Below are 8,529 nucleotides of genomic sequence, written 5' to 3' on the forward strand. Positions count from 1 at the left end.
GCAATTCCAACTACTTGACCTTTGTTCCTTTCTCAGTGGGATTCCCTGCCTGAACAATGGTATAAAACACCCCCCTCATTCCAGGACCCATGTGAGGAGTGATGCACAATGACGCATGAAGCACCCAGTTTCCCTGGGGATCCAGTGTGTGTTTGGGGGGGGGGGTTACTTTCTCTGCCTCCAGATGTGGACATGGGACTGAGGCCCAACCCATGGCAGCGCTGTGTCCCCAGGCTATGGTGATTGGTCAAGAGTTGGCCAAGTCACCCCAGTTAGAATGTCAAGCCAATTCTTAGGTCATGATGTAACTACAGTATCGGGAAAAAGAAGCTCTCCTGTCCCGGGGGGTCACTTTGGCAAGAGCTTCACATGGAAAGAGTCTGCTTGAGGCTAAAGCAGAAAGGGAGGAAAAAGAAGCAAAGGAAGTAGGGAGGGAGGGAGGGGGCAGGGAGAGGAAGAGAGAGAACGATTCCTGATGACCTCATGTGGACATTGGTCCGTGCCTGGACCGGTTATTTAAACAGGTTATTTAAATGATAAATCCTTTATGCTTAAGATAGTTGAACGTAGTTTCTGCTACTTGACACTGAAAAAAAAAATTGTCTTACATATGGCACATCATTGAACTGGGCCAAAAAGAGAGAGCTTGTAGATTAGAGATCCAACCTTTGTCATGGATTTGGCCATTGTTTCATTTCATGGTTTCTCAACCTTGGTACTTATTGACATATTGGCCAGACAGTTCTTTGTTGGGGTGGCCATTTTGCAGTGTTGCAGCATTCCTGACCTCTACCCCTTGATGCCACTCCCCACCCCCACCTCAAGTTATGAAAGGTAAAAATGTTTGCAGACATTGCCAGTGTCACCTAGGGGACAGACCTCTACCCCCAGGTGAGATGCACTGGTGTAGACAGACTCAGATCTGGTTTCTCTTAAAACACATTTCTTGCGGGACGCTTGGGTGGTTCAGTCGGTTAAGCGTCTGACTTCGGCTCAGGTCATGATCTTGCGGTTCGTGGGTTCGAGCCCTGCATTGGGCTCTGTGTTGACAGCTACAGAGCTTGGACTCTGCTTCAGATTCTGTGTCCCCCTCTCTTCCTGCCCCTCCCTTGCTCTCTCTCTCTTTCAAACAAGTAAAAAATTAATTTTAAATAAAAAAAAAGTAACCCCCCTCCCCACCCCATATTTCTTGGATCTCACTCTTTCACTAAGTGTTAGGGACATACTTGATAGTGAAGGGAGAGCTTTCAGAACTTTTGCACCAGGCAAACATAATCAGGGACCAGGGACTTCGGGAGTAAGGGAGCCTTAGGTATTGATACCCAGAGAGCACCGGGTGCTCTGTGTTTGGGAGGATTTGGATGAGCAATGAATTGGCCCCTTGAAAGCTTGAGTCATTTAGCTCTGATGTTGTCGAGGGCTTCCCACTGCGATTCCTGGATGTCTAGTTACGGTGCATGTCACTGGTGGCAGTCATCACCGCGGCCACCTGGCACCGCCCGCTGATGGCTTCGGCAGAGAGAGTCATGGCTGCGGACAGAGCCCAGGTGGGGCCGGCATCCTACAACCTCTCCAGGTTCACTGCTACCATGAAAACGTCACATCTAAATAACCCCTTAATTAAGCTCAAATCGAACCACCCCTGCGCTTTCTCAGGCTGCTCCTCCTCAGCCAAAACGTCACTTCCTCAGGAAAGCCTTTCTGGATACCTCATCCTAATAGGAGGTCAAGGTCTCAAAGGTAATGGACACTGCAGAGCCCCACCCACATCCCTCAGGTGACTTCCACGGCTCCGAGGGCCCCTCACTGGCCTCCTGGGCCTCTGCCCCCTACTGCCTGCATCTGCACGTCTCCATTGAAGGACCTCTTTTGGGCTACTGGGGCCATCTTGCTACAACCAAAGAGAACCGGGAGTGTCTGGGTTTGTGTCTCCCAGGGTGACCCTTTGCCAGGGGCTGACAGGTGTGGGATTATGCCAGTCTCGGGTCAGATTGGACAACTCTGAGTCCTCACTCACACTCCCGGTCCCCTGCAGGGCCAGGTGACTCTGCAGGAGGTTGAGCATGTGCTTGGCCTCCTCCCCTGCCCTCCCCTGCTTCTGCCTTTCTCCATCCCCCCAGCCTCTCTGGGGGCTTTTTTTTTTTTTTTTTTAAATACATCATTTTTCATGTCAAGACACCCCACCTCCGAGTCCCTGCTATTGTTCTCTGAACAACTGGGACTCCTCCTTTGTAGTCCTTATCGGAACTTTATTGTATTTTATTTCTTAAAAAGGTTATGCATTTATTTTGAGAGAGAGAGAGAGGCAGAATCCTGAGCAGGCTCTGAGCTGTCAGTGCAGAGCCCAACACAGTGCTCGAACTCATGAACTGAGATCATGACGTGAGCCGAGATCAAGGGATGGATGCTTAAGCAACTGAGCCACCCACGTGCCCCCCTACCAGAACTTTAAATCAGATACTCAATTATTTATTGAGTCTCCTCCAATAACACATGCCCTCCATGAAGACAGAGACCATTGTCCTACTCACCACCAAACGTCCAGGGCCTCGCACAGGAAGTGTGGCCGACTATTATTTTATTAACAGTTACGTGAGGGGCCCCTGGGGGGCTCAGTCAGTTAAGCGTCCGATTTTGGCTCAGGTCATGGTTTCGAAGTTCGTGGGTTCGAGCCCCGTGTCGGGCTCTGCGCTGACAGCTTGGAGCCTGGATGGAGCCTGCTTTGGATCCTCTGTCTCCCTCTCTCTCTGCCCCTCCTGCTCGTGCTCTCTCTCTCTCAAAAACAACTAAATATTAAAAAAAACAACCCTCAGTTATGTGAATACTTGTCCCAGTTCTCTTATTAGTAAACAGTAAGCTGTTTGAAGTTAGGACTGTTGTGTGATGCTTCCTCTTTCACTGCGCTTTGCTGATGAGAGATCAGTCAGTGTTACTGAAGGAATGGATGATCAGGAGTGCTGACTTTCGTTACTCAGTGCTCAGCTCCTCCCAGGCATGTCCTGTGATCTGGGGAAGATGGCCCTAGTTGTACAGATTGGAAGCAAGGTGCAGAGGGCGTGGGTGCCCGGCCCGGAGCCGCACGGCTGGTCCACAACACAGCAGGAGCCTGACTCTGGTTTCTGCCCAGTGTCATAACTTGAAACCCAGTCCTGCTAACTTCCTTAGGAGGAAGCCTGGATGGGGTGCTGGTTTCCGTCGTTTGCTCCGAGTCACCTGTTGGAGCGCGCGGGGCATGGGAGGAATCGGGTGAACCGCCTCACAGCGCGTGGTTGTGGCCACTTGTTGCCTGCTCTGGTGCTTTCCCTTCACGCCCGCGACAGTCACCGTTGAAGGAGATTTGGCAGCACTAACCGCTCTCAGAACAACACCTCTACAGCACCGATTGGCGGCGTTAACTCTGTAGACAAGGGGCCGAAGCCAGTGAGGGCAGGCCGCGAGCGACGACTGCCATGCTGAGGCCTTCGTCGTGAGCGGGACGGAGGAGACGCTGGAAAGGGCACCGGTGTGAACCGTCCTGAGTACTGGGCGAGCGGCTCAGTGCTGGGGGGCATCGATGACGTGTCCGTTAGGAGTCTTGTTTGCAAGTGACAGACGCTGATTCGGAATGTCCCCAGCAGTATGGGGGACTTCACTGGCTCAATTAAATGGGAAAGACCGGCCATTGTTCCTCACATCAGCCGTAGCTGGATCCATGCCACGAGGACCCCGTCTCTGTCCATCTTTTCGCTCCGCGTTTCTCGGTAGGGGGTCGCCCTCAGCTGTCTTTACCCTCCTGACTCTACACGGCAGCAGACAGGGTCTGCGGCAGCCCCAGGCTGCGTTGTCTTTAACGCCCGCAGTCTCAGCGGGGAGCACAGCCTTCCCTTCCCCTTCCTGGAATGAGAACTGACATTTGCCTGGTTAGGTCACGTGACCCGCCACGGGCCAATCACTGTGCTCCAATCAGAGGACTCCTATTGGCCAGCCTGAGTCACATTGCCACCCCGGAAGAGGGAAGTGAATTTGTGATTGGACCGTGTCTACCACGTGCTAGAAAGTAAAAGGGCTTTGCCGCTGGGAGAAAGCAGTGAAGGATTCTGGGTAGACAAAGCGAGCTACCTGCTGAACACAGCACCGCCCTCTCCCTCAGTGTACTCTTTTGTTTGGAACGTTAAGTCTGCCAATTTATAACTGAAAGGACCCTCCCCTTTTAGTTTTGATAAGTTTTGGCATGATGACAAATTTTAAGATTCTCTGATACCGTATATATCCTCAAATGATAACTAATGGAGAGGAATACTGTTCTTCGGAGAGATGTTGAATGATTCAGTCTGCAGTCTCCCCATTTAATTGTTTTCTCCATTTTTTTAATTGTAGTAAAATACGCATAACAAAATTTGGCGTCTTAACCGTTTTTAAGTGCACAATTAAACGGCATTAAATACATTCATAATATTGTACAACCATTGCCGCCATCTCTTTTCATGCTGTAAAAGGGAAACTCTATACCTATTAAGTTAAAACTGCCCCTCCCCCCTCCATGGAACCCACCATTCTACTTTCTGTCTCTATGGATGTTTTTTTTAAAGTTTATTCACCTATTTTGAGAGAGCGTGAGAGAGCACAAGCATGGGGAAGGACAGAGAGGGAGAGAGAATCCCAAGCATGCTATGCAGGGCTCCATCTCACGACTGTGAGATCATGACCTGAGCCCAAATCAAGAGTCAGATGCTTAACCCGCTGAGCCACCCAGGCGCCCCTCTGTTTCTGTGATTTTGACGACTCCAAATGCCTCATGTAAGTGGTATTTGTTCTTTTGTGACTGGCTTACTTCACTTAGCATAATGTTCTCGACGGTCTGTGTGGACATTGTAACATGTGTGAGAATTTGCTTTCTTTCTTTTTTTTTTTTTAATGTTTTATTTATTTCTAGGAGACAGAGAGAGACAGCGTGAGCAGGGGAGGGTCAGAGAGAGAGGGAGTCACAGACTGAAACAGGCTCCAGGCTCTGAGCTGGCAGTCAGCACAGAGCCCGACGCGGGGCTTGAACCCACGAACCGCGAGATCATGACCTAAGCGAAAGTCGGACGCTTAACCGACTAAGCCACCCAGGCGCCCCGAGAATTTGCTTTCTTTTTAAGGCTGAGCAATATTCTGTTGTGTGGATACAACACACTTTGCTTCTCTGTTTATCTGTCAGTGGAATCTTGGGTTGATTCTTATGTTTTGGCTATTTTGAATAAGCTGGATAAACGTGAGTGCACAGATATGTTTTGGAGACCTGGTCTGCAATTCTTTTGGGAACATATCCAAAAGTGGAATTGCTATATTGTATGGTAATTCTATTTTTAGTTTTTTGAGGACGTGCCTTACTATTTTCCACAGCAGCTGACCATTTTACCACCCACAGTAAGTGCATAAAGGTTTCAGTTTCTCCACATCCTTGCTAACACTTGTTATCTTCTTTCCTTACTTTCCCCCTTATAATAGTCCTCCTAATGAGTGTGAGGTGACCCATTTAATTTTAAATTAAAAGTTTTTAATGTTTTACTTATTTCTGAGAGAGAGAGAGAGAGAGAGACAGTGTGAACAGGGGAGGGTTAGAGAGAGAGGGAGACACAGAATTCGAAATAAGCTACAGGCTCTGAGCTAGCTGTTAGCACAGAGCCTGATGCGGGGCTTGAACCCACGAACTGTGAGATAATGACCTGAGCCAAAGTTGGACGTTTAACCAACTGAGTCACCCAGGCACCCCTAAGTTTTAATTTTAATTGTTGACAAGGTTATCCAGTCCTCTGGATCCAAACAAAAAATGATGAAAACCTCAGTAGTGGAAAAATATTTCTCCCATCCTGATTCCCAAGCCCTCTGAAAACAAAATGTGTAACTACAGTTAATGAGCTTCTTGTTTATTCTTCATCTAAGTAGAAAAATACTTTCGGGGTGCCTGGGTGGCTCTGTCAGTTAAGCATCGACTTTGACTCAAGTCATGATCTCACGGTTCATGAGTTTGAGCCCTGCGTCGGGCTCTGTGCTGGCAGCTTGGAGCCTGGAGCCTGCTTCAGTTTCTGTGTCTCCCTCTCTCTCTGCCCCTCTCCTGTTCATGCTCTGTCTCTCTCTTTCTCAAAAATAAATAAACATTAAAAATTTTAAAAAAATATTTATTTCCCCCTTTTAAATGAAAAAAGTCACTCAACTACACATACTGCCCGGTGCCTGCTTCTACTTCAATAAATATGGTTCCTTTTCTAGTTGAAGATAAAATGCTCATCTATTCCTTATTTTCCAGCTTTATGATACTCCGTTGCCTGGCCACATCATGATTCATTTCACTAGGCCCCTAAAGATGGACACAGAGGTTGTTCATAGCTTGCTGTTACTGGAAATGACGCTGTCATCAATGACTTTAGGCATTCATTTCTTTGCACATGTGTGAGTGTGTAAGTAAAGATGTACACATGCAAATAAATTCCTGCAAGTGGGATTGTTGAGTCAAAGGGTAAGTACATTTGCAATTTGGATAGAAATTGCCAAACACATACAGAAAAAGGTTGTGCGAGTTTGGGTCCCTGGAGCCTCGCTTGGTCAGCGAGAGACCGTCTGGCAGTGCCGGTTTTATTTCCAGTTCTCTTGTGCAGAAGTGGACCCGCCCCTGACGGAGACTTCTGTGCCACGTCATCTGCTTTCCCTTCCCAGTTCTTCAGGGCAACCTTTACCACCACTCTGTGTACCTGCCTTTGTGACTTACAAGGGGGTACAGACCCTGCTAATGGAACCCAAAGGGGACACTGAATTCAACACTTCTGCAAACATAGAACAAAAGCAAACCTAAAGATGCTAAGAGTGTGGTCGGGAAACTTACTAAAGTGAGTGTGGCTTGGAATCGAAATGACTGATAAGGAAAATTGTCAGGATGGAATAAAATGGGGAGAGGGTGGTGTTCCTGGGAAGAGCTTGCGTTTTCCTAAGAAGGCGCGATGCTGCCTGCCGGCCTGGACCCGATCGATCATGCAGGTGCAGAGAACCAGCCCTGCTTCCGTAGCAACTGCCTGCTCTGTGCAGACAGGCTTGGTTCTGGTCTGGGTTCTGGGTTAAATGAGATGGTAGAATGAAGACAGAATATGGCCAAGCCTCGTGGCCAAAGCACAGCCTCTGGGACTCTTACGGGACTGGACCCCCTGAGTTCTGGGGTTGGTCAGGGGCTAGTCCAGTGTTAGGTGTGTGGCCGCGGCCAGACCCCTGTCAGGAAGCATTTGGATTTGAGATTTCCGGCAGATTACCTAGAGAGATCCAAGAAGAAAGGCATTGAGTTTCCAAAATTCTTATCATCTGTCCTGACTTCTTTTCTCATTTTAAATAAATTTGCCCTTCTCTGCCAGCTATCACACACATAATTCTGTATTCTTTTTCTAAAAGAGGGTCTCTGAAACTTATACAGTCCCATAAAACTTCGCTCTGTGCCTGAGGAATCACTGTTATGATGATGATCAGAAGGTTTAGGGAGAGGCATGTGGTGTCCTAGTTTTTGAAAGCAGAGGTTACAGAAGTTAATAGCCAGCCGAAGGGATGATGGGGCTTCGCAAAGCTCTTTCCTCCCTATCCTTCTCCTCTCTCTCCATTCTTCCTTTCCTGTGTCTTTCGCAAGCTCGCTCTTCCAGACACTGTTCTACGTGCTGGAACTTTCAAATCCCTGCTCTCGTGGATGTTGTGCTGTAGTTGCGGCAGCAGATAAGGAAGCAGAGCATAAATGATATATTTTGCGTGGCAAAGCAGAACAGGGCGATCTGGGAGCAAGTTGGGGGGGTTGGGGTACTTCAGGTTAAGTGATCTGCAGAAGCCTTTTTATTTTATTTTTTTTTAAATATTTTTTATTCATTTCTAGGGGAGAGAGAGAGAGAGAGACAGCGTGAGCAGGGGAGGGTCAGAGAGAGAGGGAGATACAGACTCCGAAACAGGCTCCAGGCTCTGAGCTGGCAGTCAGCACAGAGCCCGACGCGGGGCTCGAACCCACGAACCGCGAGATCATGACCTGAGCAAAAGTCAGACGCTTAACCGACTAAGCCACCCAGGCACCCCATGTGGAAGCCTTTTTAAAGGGGTGACATTTCAGCCGAGACCTGAATGGTGGGCAGGAGCCCGTCCTAGAGATTGGAGAAGTGTTCCAGGCAGAGCAAGGGCAAAGTTTTGAGGTGAAAGGGCCCTTGACGTGTGTGAGCGACAGGTGGCAGCTGGGGCCGGGTTCACAAGGTGGAGGAAGGGGGAAGGGGAGGGGGAAGGGAGGGGAAGAAGAGAGGGAAGGTCTGTGATGAATTCGGAGCCCTAGGCAGTGGCCATTTAAGGGCTTTGTATGCCACGGTGAGAAGATTGGATTTCATTCCAGATATCGTGGACAGTGTTGCCAGATCTAAACTGTAGGACAGATATTTACTCGGTGCGTTTATAAGCACACTGAGAAGAAAACACTTGTTTGCAGGGTTCCCTTTGAGCAAGGGGGTGCTGAGTAGCTCTATTTTCTTTCTTGTGCTGTTTATGAGAGTAAGTGATTAAAGG

At 48.6% G+C, this 8,529-nt stretch overlaps 1 non-coding gene across 1 annotated transcript; it reads right to left on the minus strand.

The window, feature by feature from the left end:
- Positions 1-7,965: 7,965 nt before the first annotated feature.
- On the minus strand, positions 7,966-8,050 carry TRNAK-UUU (transfer RNA lysine (anticodon UUU)). Its single transcript has one exon. It is a non-coding gene; the product is annotated as a tRNA-Lys (tRNA).
- Positions 8,051-8,529: the final 479 nt, after the last annotated feature.

The sequence above is a fragment of the Crocuta crocuta genome, unplaced genomic scaffold, assembly GCF_008692635.1.
Source record: "Crocuta crocuta isolate KB4526 unplaced genomic scaffold, BGI_CrCroc_1.0 scaffold27, whole genome shotgun sequence".
Taxonomy (NCBI): domain Eukaryota; kingdom Metazoa; phylum Chordata; class Mammalia; order Carnivora; family Hyaenidae; genus Crocuta; species Crocuta crocuta.